Source organism: Dermacentor andersoni, chromosome 9 (genome assembly GCF_023375885.2).
Source record: "Dermacentor andersoni chromosome 9, qqDerAnde1_hic_scaffold, whole genome shotgun sequence".
In the NCBI taxonomy this organism is placed as follows: domain Eukaryota; kingdom Metazoa; phylum Arthropoda; class Arachnida; order Ixodida; family Ixodidae; genus Dermacentor; species Dermacentor andersoni.
The window spans coordinates 90,386,408-90,400,230 of record NC_092822.1 but is presented as its reverse complement, the minus strand read 5'-3'; the positions used below and the strand labels follow the sequence as shown (position 1 = coordinate 90,400,230).

The following is a 13,823-nucleotide window of genomic DNA, read 5'->3' as shown; positions in this document are numbered from 1 at the left end:
ATTCAATTCCTGTTATATCAGGCATCCTAGAATCACTCAATGTTTTTTGGAAGAGAATTGCAACGCCGCCGCCACGGGAATCCCTCTCATGTCTTTAGATTCCGTAACCGCGAGGTGGTATTTCAGAGTCGGTGGTATCATTATACAAGCAGGTTTCTGTTACTAGAACATGAGGTTTGTTGGCAGTTACAATACTCTCTAATTCGGCGATTTTGTTTGCTATGCTGCGAGCATTTACGTTTAGACACCGAAACAATTTTTTTCTGTTTTAATACAGGAACGGGGTCATTGCAGTCCTTTAAGGTTTTCTCGACGGAAAGTGACAGGTATGCGTACCCACTCAGAAGGCTTTAAAATGCGCAGCTTTTCGCACTCTCGCCGACACTCAATTACAGTGCGACAGTGGTAGACATCAGTAAACCATTTGGCAAGCATAAAATCTTCGATACAAAAAATAGCGCAATCCTCATTTACGGGATACAGAATTTTAACAGGTAAAGAGCGTTCCTCATAATATTACAAAAAGAAAAAAATACACAATTCAGAAATTTCCAAATCAGCCATGTTACGTGATAACTGAAAAAAATTACTTTCACGTCACTTTGGCTCATCTCTAGAGCAATTAAACCATAAGAAACTGATTGATTCAAATGTGTCCGTAATTGATAGCGTTTTCAACAGCCCTTGGTACTAATATTGCAGATCCTGATAACTTGGCCAACGATGGTTGGTACACCGGCTACTTCACCCAGTTTACGGGCAAAGGAAGGTACGCCGTCAGGGCTTATGTTTACGGGGACAACAAGACCAGCCATGCGCACCGCAGGCCGGGATTCCCTCGTGACATCTCCATTTCCGAGGCGGGGGTAGCGCTTCCTCGTGAGTTGATCAATCGTGCATTACCGTGCAATGCGCCGTCTCACTCGCCGTGTCTTTATTTAGCCATAAATGGTAAAATGACTACTGAGACATTAACATAAATGTAGGTGATTTTATTGCGGAAGAGTCGTTGTGCAGTACGGAGCCTAAGGCAAGCAAATGTGTTGCTGTTCAAGTGCGATAACAAGAATTGTTCAAAATAGAAATTCGTGTGAGCAGGAGAACGGCACATAATGCCTGGAACTTGCCGTGTTCATCTTTTATTGCGACGCCATATATATAGGCATCTCTCTGATGTTGCGTCTTCGTGAGCTTCCGAATAAAGTGGAAGTGCGATGAAATCGTTGTCGCGTGCCGTATGGTGTGTGTTCCAGTGAATAGAGTGCGAGGGAAGCCGGCGAATGAGACCCAATCTTGCTGGAGCGAGAGAAGCGCGCCCTTATCTGTCACGCGAAGCTCGGGAGTGAGGCGAGGGTGGGATGGTTCTTCGCCGGCGGCTGCTGCTTACAGCGCGGCTCTGCGGGTGCCGTATCTTCAAAAGGTTCTGCGACGTGATCAAAGTGCGCGCCCGCGCAAGCCTCATGTTCAAAGCGATCTGCGATGTTTGCAGGGTCCGCGTAGTGCCGGCAGCTTCTGCGCTGCAGTTTCGGCATTCCCGTTGAAGCAAGAGATACAAGACGCTCAATGCGGTCACTGCTACTGCGCTTTCAATAGGCATCCAAGGTTAGAGTTATCTTATTCATCTTCATCAGCACCATATATTCATGTCCACTTCAGGATGGAGGCCTGTCCATGCGATCTCCTGTTACCGTTGTCTTGCCCTAGCTCATTCGAATTTCCACCTGCAAATTTACCGCTTTGAATCTGTATATCTAATCGTCCACCCATTATCTACCTGCGCACTACATGACCTTCCCAAGTCAATTTTTTTTCTCTTCATATTAATTAGAATATGCGCAATCCCCGTTTGCTCTCTGATCCACACCGATCTCTTCCTGTCCCTTAACACTGCGCCAAACATTTTTCTTTCTGTTGCTCTTTGTGCGGTATTTAACTTGTTCTCGAGCTTGCTTCTTAACGTATATGTTTCTGTCCCGTGTATTAGCATCGGTAGAATGCAGTGATTATATTATTTTCTTTTCGACTACATTGGTAAGCTCCAAATCAGGATTTGGCAATGCCTGCCGTATGCACACCAACCAATTTCTACCCTCCTGTATATGTGCTCCACATGATCAGGGTCTCCTGTGTGTAATTTACATAGTTAAATACTCCTGTACTCCTATACACACTCTTAGAGGCTGACTGGCGATCCTGAATCGTACACTTACCAGGCTGGTGAACGTTATCATTGTGTTCTGCATTTAATCTTTAACCGCACTCTTATACTCTCACTCTCTCTCTTAATGTACTCTATCATTTTTTCTTATTCGTCCCCATTGTTGCTGAACAGGACAATGCCATCTGCAAACTGAAGGTTGATAGATCCTCGCCATTGATTCTCTCTCCCGAGCCTTCCCAGTATATTGGTTGAATACTTTTTAAGCAAGCAGCGATTAGCACTGAAGAGATTGTATCTCATTTCCTGGCCCCTTTCTTGACATGTAACATTCTAGTTTGCTTGAGCGGAACCAATTCAGCTGTGGAATCTTTATAAATATTTGCCAAGGTCTGCACGTAAAATCTCAGTTTTACAAATGAGTTTGCCGATGATGACCGCCGACAATTCGTAATCCTTGACCCCTCAATGCAAGGTTAATGCATTATCGCCAATCTTCTTCAGTCTGTGCGAGATATCGTGGATGTACCGTATGATTGCGCGTTGCTGCTTCACTCGCACATTTTCCGGTGAAGTATACTGCTCATCCTGTCGCCCGCGTTTTGCGGTCTTAAGAACACCTTCGGCCACCGCTGTGATGATATGCTGCGGAAAACCGGCCTGTTTCAGGTGATTACGCAAAACCTCCGTGACTCGGGTGATTGAATAAAATGGTTTTTCATAATCCGTGAAAACCATATAGAGTTATTTTATTTTGCGCAAAGAATCTGTGGTTGTTAGGAAGTACATATTAGGAATGTGCTTTAGAATGACAAAACAAAATCGCAGTATTACTTCATAGATTGATGTCTCCATGAATAACTTTACTTTCGGGTCATTCTTGTTCCTGTTATAGCACCCGTCCATCGTACATGTTCGTCTTTTCGACCTTGTGTTTTTAGTACTGTTTATCTTCAACCATGTCAATGAACAATTCGATGTGCAGCGTAGTGGCGCATGCATAGGATCGTGTGTTGCACGTCGATTGCACTGCACCGTTTACGTCTACCATTGAGCGTGACCTGTAAATTGATTTGCCTAGTGGAAGTGCTTTGTGCATATCAATAAGTTGACAATGTTTGGATCAGTAACATCAGTAACAGACACCACCGTACGCATGCGCATATGTAATGATTTCTAATCAAGTGAGACAGAAACGAGACATGTGTAATGGAAAGTTAAGTTGATATCGAAGATGAGAAAACGAGCGTGCGTAGCAAAAAAAAAAATGTAATTGCAAGAATAAAATGTCATCTCCATCAGGCCACTTTCTGTGTCACGTTCAAAAAACCGTGCTCTTTTTTTTGAAAGATCGATTGAAGGCGCGCTAACACAAGCGCTCCCCAAACTAGCGATCTTCGCCGCTTGAATAATCTCATGTGTTGTTTGCGTTGGGATTCTTCCTATCACCGTGCACAAGTGTACCCCCAAGTGTGACCTCTGTGGAGGAGAACATTTGACCGCAGACAAGGTGTGCAGAGCTCGCTTCAAGATCCCGTACGTGGTACGGAAACGCCGGTGGGAGCGGAAAGATACAAACTACACGCCTGCAGAAGCCTCCAAACCGCCACGTCGGGAGGGAGCAGCTACGTCAGGGTACCGGGATCACTCTCTTTCCCGTGAAGGCGGACGAGGGCGGAGCAGCAGCTGCGCCTCAAAGCCGGGCTTGAGAGCGTCGTCGCCGGGTGACGTGGCCGGCAGCAGCTGCAGCGGGCGCCGCCGGGAGTCGCGCTCAAGGTCGAAGACCCGGAGCCAGACACCGTCGAGGAACGCCGCTAAACAGTAGGGCTGGGCAGTTAGATCTCCTATCGCTCTTAGCAACAAAGATTTCCCTCCCCTTCCCCAGACTCCCAAGAAAGATTGTGAGGAATGCATGCAACTCAAAGCGCTTGTAGTTAAGCAAAATGAGCAAATCAGCGCGCTTCTTGCGCGCATGGAGGCATTAGAAAAATCGAAAAGCAGCGAGGATGTCACAAAACGCAAAATTGCCAAGAGGGACGCTCAACCGGAGCCCCCGGTAACAGCAATGGAGGCAGAGAAAATTGAATCGAGTCCATCTGAGGAACCGGCGTGGGCCAAGCCCATTGAAGCCCTCACCGAGATGGTCACACAGCTTGCCAGCCAAATCGGCTTGATAACGTCCAAGATGGCCAAGTTCGACGCGCTAGAAGCTAATGTCAACCAGCTGATACTAACCACTCAAAAAGCTACAAAGGGAGCCCCGTATGGGAAACCGTGCATGGCGAGTAGTCTCACGACTACCAACCTGAGCCAAGATGGCGGCCAGGCGTAAAAATAGGGAGGAAGATACAACGATCTTAGCCCAATGGAACTGCCGAGGAATTAAGGACAAAATAGGCGAATTACAGCAATACATAGATAATGCGGAACACAAACCGGATATCCTTGCAATTCAAGAAACGAACTCGCGACCAAAACTCGCGGGGTACGTCACATACACCGATCCCAGTGAGAAAAGCACAGCCATCCTAGTCCGAAGCAACATAGCTGCAACGCAGCACATTACCACCCAGAGAGGGTGTGAACACGTTCTCTTGGAAATTCACAGCAGAGGCATAGGAAGCAAAGACAACATCTTTATACTGAACGCATACTGTCGGCCCTCCAAGAAGAACCTCGACATAGAGGGCACATTACTCGACAGCAAGAGAGAGGCGGACAGCCGACCCCTATTGATATTAGGAGATTTCAATGCGCCTCACACAATATGGGGTTACAAATTTTGCTCCAAGAGAGGCAGGGTGCTGGCGAACCTCATGGATCAGCACACATTAGCCCTACTCAACGAACCAGACACTCCCACCCGCATGGGCACAAGTACGACCCGGGACACCACTCCAGACCTTACCCTGCTGAGTGGAACCTTGGACGTGTCGTGGCAGAACACAGGTGCGAACCTGGGGTCGGACCACGATATCCTCAATATTACGATCAGGGGGCCCGCGTTCAAGGCCCGAATGGGAACAACAAAGATAACTGACTGGGAGAAACTTCGAAAAAGGCAAGCAGCCGATGAAGACGAGGACACGAACAGCACCAAATCGTATGGGGAATGGGCTAAGGAACAACTCGAGCTGGTAGAAAAATACACCCAGAAAATTGCGACCACACTGCAGACACCCTGTGTGGACGCAAAGCTTGCCCACCTTTGGGAAGCACGACACAGCCTCACTAGACGCTGGAAGAAACAACGACACAACAAGAAACTTCGCAAACGCATCCATGATCTCAACAAGCAAGCAGCTGAATACGCGTCCAAGCTGTGCAGAGAGAACTGGCTGAGCGTCTGTGATGGACTGCAGGGCACCCTTTCTACCACGAAGACGTGGTGCCTCCTTCGTCACCTGATCGATCCTCTCGGCAGCAAGAGCACCACTAATCGAAGCCTCACGCGCACCCTCAACAACTATACTGGGGGTGCCGACAAACTCATCAACGACCTGAAGGCCAAGTACCTGACAACGGAGAAGGGTGATATCGCACCTCCCGACTACGTAGGACCTACCAATGAAGCGTTAGACAAGCCATTCACTGACACCGAGTTGATCTCGGCAATCTCCGAGAGCAACAGGGGCAGCGCGCCGGGACCCGATACCATTACCTACAAGTTACTTAACAACCTCGAGCACAAGGCCCGCAGACAGCTGCTCGAGTATATGAACCGGGTCTGGGAGTCTGGCAATCTTCCACACGAATGGAAAGAGGCAGAAGTCCGCTTCATACCCAAGCCTGGGAAGACACCTCACATCGACAACATGCGACCGATATCCCTCACGTCCTGCGTGGGGAAGGTCATGGAACGTATGGTACTTAAGAGGTTGCAGCGACATCTTGATGCCACCGATCAGATGCCAGAGACAATGTATGGCTTTAGGCAGCACCTGGGCACCCAGGATGTTCTCGTACAACTCAACGAACTGGTAATTAAGCGAGCAACGAAGCAAGCGCCGCGAGCGATACTAGCGCTAGACCTCACAGGTGCCTTTGATAACGTCACACATGAAAGTGTCCTCCGCAACCTGCGCAACACGGGTTGTGGAGTGAAAACTTATAACTACATCCGAGACTTTCTTCGTAACCGAACGGCAAGGATCAGAATAGGAGAGGAGACATCCCAACCGATCTCCCTGGGGGATCGAGGAACGCCGCAAGGTTCGGTCCTTTCCCCCCTCCTATTTAACATGGCTCTCCTGCCGTTGCCCAAGCTTCTCGAGTCAATAGATGGTCTGGGCCACGCATTATATGCCGACGACATCACCCTCTGGACTGCGAGGGCAGGGTCGGATGGCTGGATGGAAAACACGCTCCAAAAAGCGGCTGACACGATCAACAGCTATGTGAAGACATGTGGCCTTTGCTGTTCGCCTCAAAAATCGGAGCTGACCATTGTCAGACCACGTGCATCAAGGACACAAGCAGAAAACATAGAAATCGCTTTGGAAGGGAACCGGATCCTCCCGGTACCTCAACTCAGGATCCTGGGTCTCCTGATCCAGGCAGACGGCAAGGCAACAGCCATGATTAGAAAATTGAAGCTCACGTCAGACCAAATCTTGAACATGATCAGACGAGTGGCCAACAGGCGGAGGGGTCTGAAGGAATCGGACACCTTGCGCCTCGTTGAGGCCTTTATCTCACGAATCGTCTACGCAGCGCCGTACCTGCAGCTCCTCAAGAAGGACGTCTTACAACTTGACGCAATAATCAGGAAAGCCACGAAGCAGGCCCTGGGTATTCCCATAAATTCATCCACGACAAAACTACTTCAAATGGGAGTCCACAACACAGTAGCCGAGCTCGTAGAAGCCCACCTATCCAATCAAAGGGTACGCCTTAGCCAGACCAAGGCGGGCAGAAGCGTCCTCCGCAAGCTAGGATGGCAAGAATCGCACTACACCCGCCACGACCAATTACCCGAAAAGTTGAGTGAGAAGTTGGAATGCAAACCACTACCACGCAACATGAACCCCACAAGGCATGTCGGACGACGCGACGCCCGGGCAAGAGCCATCTCCAGGACCCTGGAGGAAGACGACACTGTTTTATATACAGACGCCTCTCTATCGAAATGCTCCACGAGGGCAACAGTCGTGGTCACCGGGCTAGAAAAGCTGGTCACCTGCGCATCAATCTGCACTCCGTCTTCTGAGGAAGCAGAAGAAGCAGCGATAGCTCTCGCACTCCTGCAACCAAACGTCACCAAGATCGTCACGGACTCACAAGCTGCATACAAGAACTACAGATCTGGCTGGGTGTCCCTTGCGGCACTAAAAATTCTTGGTAAAGCTACGCCTCCTAAACAAGCGATCGAATTAGTTTGGGTCCCGGCTCACTCCTCAGTTGAGGGCAATGAATATACTCATCAACAGGCCCGAGCGCTAAACTCCCGGGCCAACGAGGAGGAGGCAAGGGGATGGCAACCCATCACAAATTACAGAGATATAGTCAAATATTACAGGGACGGCAGGAAGACATTCCCGCACCCCCACCACTCCTTGACCAGAGCCGAACAAACAATATACAGGCAAATCCAGGCAGGATCCTTTCCCCACCTCTGCCTCCAGAACAAGATATACCCAGAGAGATATAAGAACACATGTCCTCACTGCAATGCATTAGGCACCCTTCGGCACGTCATAGGAGAGTGCAATTTTTCCATACACCACCCCCCACCTATACCCATAACTAACCCCCCTGCTATCCCCACCCTTTACGAGCGATGGGAGATCATGCTGTCCAGCCCCGCCCTGGAAGACCAGCTCCGACTGATCCACAGGGGCCAGGCGGCCCTGGAAGCATATGGAGCCCGCGAAGAGGGAGCCACCCCATCAGACGCTTAACGCGTTTCATTTCATAATGGACCAGTAAAGTTGTTTCTCTCTCTCTCTCTCTATCACCGTGCACCGTTTAGAAACGGTAGTGCACCCATGCTTTCTGCAGTGAAAAGCCAGATGCTCCATTCCTCCAGTTCGCACAATATTTGCGTGTTCACGCATCCTATCATTTACGTACCTTCCCGTTTGGCCGATGTATTTTTTGCCGCACGACAGGGGCAGTTCATACATGATGTTGTTGTCACAAAGAACGTAGCATTCCTTCTGATTTGTCTGGCAACTGGGCTTCTCAGGACCACAGTAGCTCGCCTTGCACAAGTTGGACAGCTTCAATGGCGCTGAGAAGATGACGTTTACATTTGCGTTATTGCCAATCTTTTTCAGTCTGTGCGAGATATCGTGGATGTACAGTCGCGATCAATTTGAAGGTGATCGCTTGAGCGGCGACCGAAACAAGGAGCACCGCCACGCTACGTCATCACCGTCGGTCGCGAGGGAAACATCAGATAGTTCCCCTCTCTCTCTTTTCATGTTCCCCGAAAAGCTGTCACTCCCGTCACCGTTCACGGCATAACCTGCGAATTCATTTCGATTGCGTTATGAGCCTTTGCACGGAGGCGTCAATGTTAGCCAAGACATGCATGAGGAAGCGACGCACACAGATCATTGCCATGAAGGGGAAACAAACACAAAAAATGTGGCGACTTGGTCTTGTGGTCGATGGTTGCAGCCTGGAAGAGCATAATAGGGGAAGAAGGCAGGGCGATTTTTATCTTCTCAGTTCCCAAATCGGCCGCTATGCTGCTTGGAAGGCCCGCCGGTCGATGCTCACGCGATCACCTTCAATTTGATCGCGACTGTACGGTATGATTTCGCGTTTCTGCGTCACTCACGCATTTTCCAGTGAAGAACACTGCTCATCCTGTCGCCCGCGTTTTGCGGTCTTAAGAACACCTTCGGCCACAGCTGTGATGATATGCTGCGGAAAACCGGCCTGTTTCAGGCGATCCACTTGCGCCAGAAAACTGGACAGACACTTGTGATGACATCAGCGGCGAAGCGCATTCATTAGGGTTGACTTCGCGATGCCCTTAACTAACTTAGAGTGGCCCGATGAAAATGACAGTAGCGGCCTGTTCGCCCTTGGTTCATTTGTCCAGCACACCTGGTGTCCTTAAAAAGCATGCTTATATCGAGGACTCGCAAAGTACCATCCTGTGGCGTTTCAAGCGTAACAGTGTGTGACATCATCACTTGCGTGACATCCCCGCTAGGACTTGGATCGAGAAGCACAAGGTAGTCGTCAACGTACCTATATACCTTTATTACATATGAGTTTTCTAATTTGACATCCAGTATCCTGTTTACACGAGCAAGATAAATGTCACTTATGATTGGCGCAATACAGGGTGCCAATGTGAATTCCTTGTTTTTGAAAATAAACACTCGCATCCCACTTGGAGAACGTCGAGCGCAGATACATGGACAATAGTTCAAGAAAACCCCGTGTAGATTTGCAATGGTGCTTACAAACTTCAGTTCATCGTAAGCATCAATAGCCTCTTGAACACATAGTAATAACTCATCATGTGGTAGTGAATAATATAGATATTTTACACCTAAAAAGAAAGCTTTCAAATTACTGCCTACATGCGTGTTCAGGTAACCTATTACTTCTTCTGAGTTCTTGGTCAGAAAAGGCTCCATTGACTTCTAGCAATTTCAACTTGCGTTGAAGAAAAGAACCTACGGACTTTTGCCAAGTTCCACCTTCCGACACTATAATACGCTGTGGCCATTCTAGTTTATGGGTTTTGATCGAAAAAAAAAAAAAAACATTTCAAGACTCCCAGATTTTTTACTTTCGATTTCGCGGACCAGTTTACTCAGGTTTAATTTCGGAAATAGCTTCTTAACTTCTGATTTCACTTTCGCATGAGAGACATCATACCAGGAAAGCTGTCAGCTACCTATATATACGTGTGTACCGCTTCGTGGAATAAAAAAAAAATTGTTGGAAGTTAGCGCAGTGTCCGCGTCTTGCCACTGTCTCTCGCCCCTTTTCGCACACTAAAAAACCTCAGTTTTACAAATGAGTTTGCTGACAACGACCACCGGCAATTCATAAACCTTGACCCCTTAATGGAAGGTATATGCTATCATGTATGACAGACACATATCTGCTTCAATCTCAATAGAACCCTAAAAACACTGATGTGGTTACGGGAAATTGATGCCTCATTTAGCAATGCAATAGATAGGAACTGTAAGTCTTGAAATACATTCTGAGGGTTCTAAAATAATGTATGGCCGAAGCTTGTCGTATTACATAAAAAACTGCGTAAATTACCACTCTATTTCAAGCAGGTATTACTGAAATAGCCAACGTATACCTGAAACACATCTCAGTCTGATATTACTGCAGTTGTCTGCAGGTAATGCAAGAACATTCAATGTCACGTGCAGGGTCGGCGTCAAATGAAACCTTAAATGTTATTTCCTTGGAAATCCTCCTCTTCCCCCTATCCTCGCTAGATTGCTGTGCTTAAAATGGTCGTGGTAGTAATGCTACCACTATGTGTTGTGCAGCGAATGGACCAACCCTACATGCGCCAGGCAGCTACACATTCGTGGATACCCTCCTAGGAAACAAGACGCCGACGGACCCATTCGAAAGAGTCGCCTACTGCGGCTACCTTAACGTCAGAGCGGACATGCGGCAGACTGATGTTCCTCCTGGTAAAATGGGCGACTTCAATATTTTCGACGGTTACGTCGAGAGCGACAGAACAGCCGTCGTCATACTTACTTGGACTTGGCCTGGCGCACACATGACATACGGAAAGGGTGCGTATTGTCTATGAGCCGCCTTCTCGCAATCAGGAAGATTAACTCAGAAAACCCAACAAGAGCAGTATGACTTCTTATACGAGTGAGGCGAGATTTATTTCTTTTTATTGTAATTAGTGTTTGGAGCACAGCATTCTTACGTACAATTCACTGTGGATGCAAGGTAACGTTTTGCTGTCCAGAACGCGTAAATATTTCAGTCGCTAGTCAGTCAAGTGTGGCATTGCGTTTTTCAGAAGTGTTCCTAATCATCGCTAGTAGCGTAAGCAATAAAGATGTTAAACTCTATGAAACGCCTTGAAAGAATTAATTTATGTGAATTTATTCTTTCAAGGCGTGTCATAGAGTTTAACATCTTTATTGCTTACGCTACTAGCGATGATTAGGAACACTTCTGAAAAACGCAATGCTCAGCAAACCGCCTCTCAAAAGATTAAAAACAATGTACGCCAGCCCATGGGAGAAGTTGATGGGTTTTTTCTTTTTTTATTCGTTACACTGATTAGACTCCCGCTGTAGCCGACAAAACTTTGTCACAGATAGAAATTCTCGGCTTCCGTTTACGTACCTGGTGTACTAGTAGGTAGAGTGAATTAACGAAGGTTCATTTGTATGCCACGGTATTTTTCTCATATTTCATAGTTCATGGGTTTGTAATACATGGAAAATAGCAATGATAACTTGCAGCAGATGATTTGTGAATTCATGACATATGGAAGAAAAAAAAATGCCAGAACAATGAAACACAAATGCGCAGCACAAAGTGTTAAACGAGAAGTAAGGGGTTAACCGACGGGCCCGATTTTTATTAGTCATATCATAAGAAGCCAACAATCACTGACACCAATGACAACATAGGGGAAATTACTTGTGCTTAATAAATGAAATTAAGAAACGATAAAGTAATGGAAGTTAAAGTGGACGGAAAAGGAACTTCCGCAGGCAGGAACCGAACCCACAACCTTCGCATTGCGCGTGCGATGCTCTACCAATTGAGCTACCACGGCGCTGTTTCCCCATCCACTTTCCTGGGTATTTATCTTTCCTAGTAGAACCTTGGGAGTGTTAGCCAGTGCCACGACTCACAGACTTTGGCGGCGGTCGTGGAATGGCCTTTTTGCCGCAGGCGTCACGAGAACGCGATCTTTTCTGGTGAAGGACTGGTCAATAAACCCTTACATGCTACCCGAAGGCATCAATGTTGCCGGATTCAAGACCCTCGTTACGTTATGTTGCTGCATTAGAGACCTAACATTAGCCCTGCAGTTAAAAGAAAAAGAATGATTAAAGAACAAAGGGCATGATAGAACACCTTCAGTGTTCGATAGTCAGGCTTCTGAAGACGGCATGACGTAGGCCGTAAAATCATATCTCGCACAGTGTGTTCTCTTTGTTTTTTCAGCACCTTTGATGACTATAGATGGGACAGCCTAAATATATGTATTAGAAGAAAAGGAACCTGATCAACACGTCCAATTTATTTTCGACGTTTCTGCCGGGGACCATGTTGATCAATGTTATTTTACAGACGTAACGGCCCAGTTATTATAAACTTCTGTTAGCGTCTTTGTGAAACATTGCCGAACTAGACTACAACAAGAAAGCTGTAAATAGCATTTAAACAAAACAGGGGTAGGGGGGATTGCCAGCCCAGTGCAGAGGTTCCATCTCTTTCTTTTACAGCGGCGGAAGTGGAGATCCGAGGCAGCACGAATAGAACCAACCTTCAAAGGGACTTCGACAGCCAGGTGCTTCTGTCCAATGTCGTTGAAGGCAACCTTGACCCCCTCCCCGCCGGTTCTAAGCACAACGTATCGATCGCACTTCCTCGCGAGTGGGAAACGTCGATACCAGGCGACAGGGACTTCACGCTGAAGGCGTACGTAGCGGCGCGTGTTATCAACGCAGATGGACTCAAGGGGAAGCTGTCCAGGAGCCTTTTAATGTCGTTCCGAGTCGTAAACTTTACCGCCGAATCACTCACGACAGGAGCGTCCATCACCACGCGGGCAATGCGGCAGACTAAGCCTGGGCCAGCAAGAACCACGAGAGTGCCGGAAAAGCCTTACACCAAGACAATCCAAGCAACGACCTCAACACCCCCGACCAAAGGCGAACCAGCTCGTGATCCGTCGGAAACAACCACACCAGAGGCGGGGCATGGGAGAAAGAATGGCCATCCATCCATCATAATTTGGATTCTGCTGGCGCTAGTTGCCGGAGTCGTCGTGGCAGCCATCACAATTATACTGCTGCTCAGGGCGCAGTGCAGCGCCATTGCCGAAAATCAGGCTACCACCACGAGCACGGCAACAATGACAACGATGTGAATCCACGTGGTATAAAGCGTTTCGGGCTCCAGCACTGCGTGGCATTATTTGAACTTCTGGCTAGCAGGTCCATGTTTCTTTCTTTTAAAATTCACCTAACTACTCCTTTATTTACATGAGCCATTTGATTATTTCCTTTCACAAAAGTTATCAAATCTATAGCAAATCTAAAGCAAACATTCAGTGGCATTTCTTGTGCTGCTCTTCTCTACAAACCATCAGAACAAATAACTGTATTAAATTTTACAGTACCGAGAAGATGATGTCCATTGCCGCTTCCGCCACAATGGCTTCGCTCAAGATGGCCAGTTGATCGACTCCAACGCATCACTACAACCGCACATTTTGCAGATACATATTTAGCTCCTTGAGTGATGAATTATAATACTTTGCAGGAACAACTTTAAAACTTGTAGGTCATGATATTTTAGGTGTGCTGAGTGCGAAGAAAACAGTTCTCCTCTCTCGGACCATTGTTATGCACATTCGGTCGTGTCCTCAAAGCAGGTATCGTGGCTCAACCCTGCTTTTCTCTTTGCAAGTACGCTGTGGCAGTTTGCAGAAAAGTGAGAGATTATTCACGATTGTGTG

General features: G+C 47.5%; 1 long non-coding RNA gene across 1 annotated transcript; it reads left to right on the top strand.

Moving 5' to 3' along the window:
- Positions 1-1,510: 1,510 nt before the first annotated feature.
- Positions 1,511-13,338, top strand: LOC129383988 (uncharacterized). The gene is made up of 3 exons (XR_011890171.1): positions 1,511-1,602; positions 10,642-10,899; positions 12,586-13,338. It is a non-coding gene; the product is annotated as an uncharacterized lncRNA (long non-coding RNA).
- The last annotated feature ends 485 nt before the right edge of the window (positions 13,339-13,823 follow it).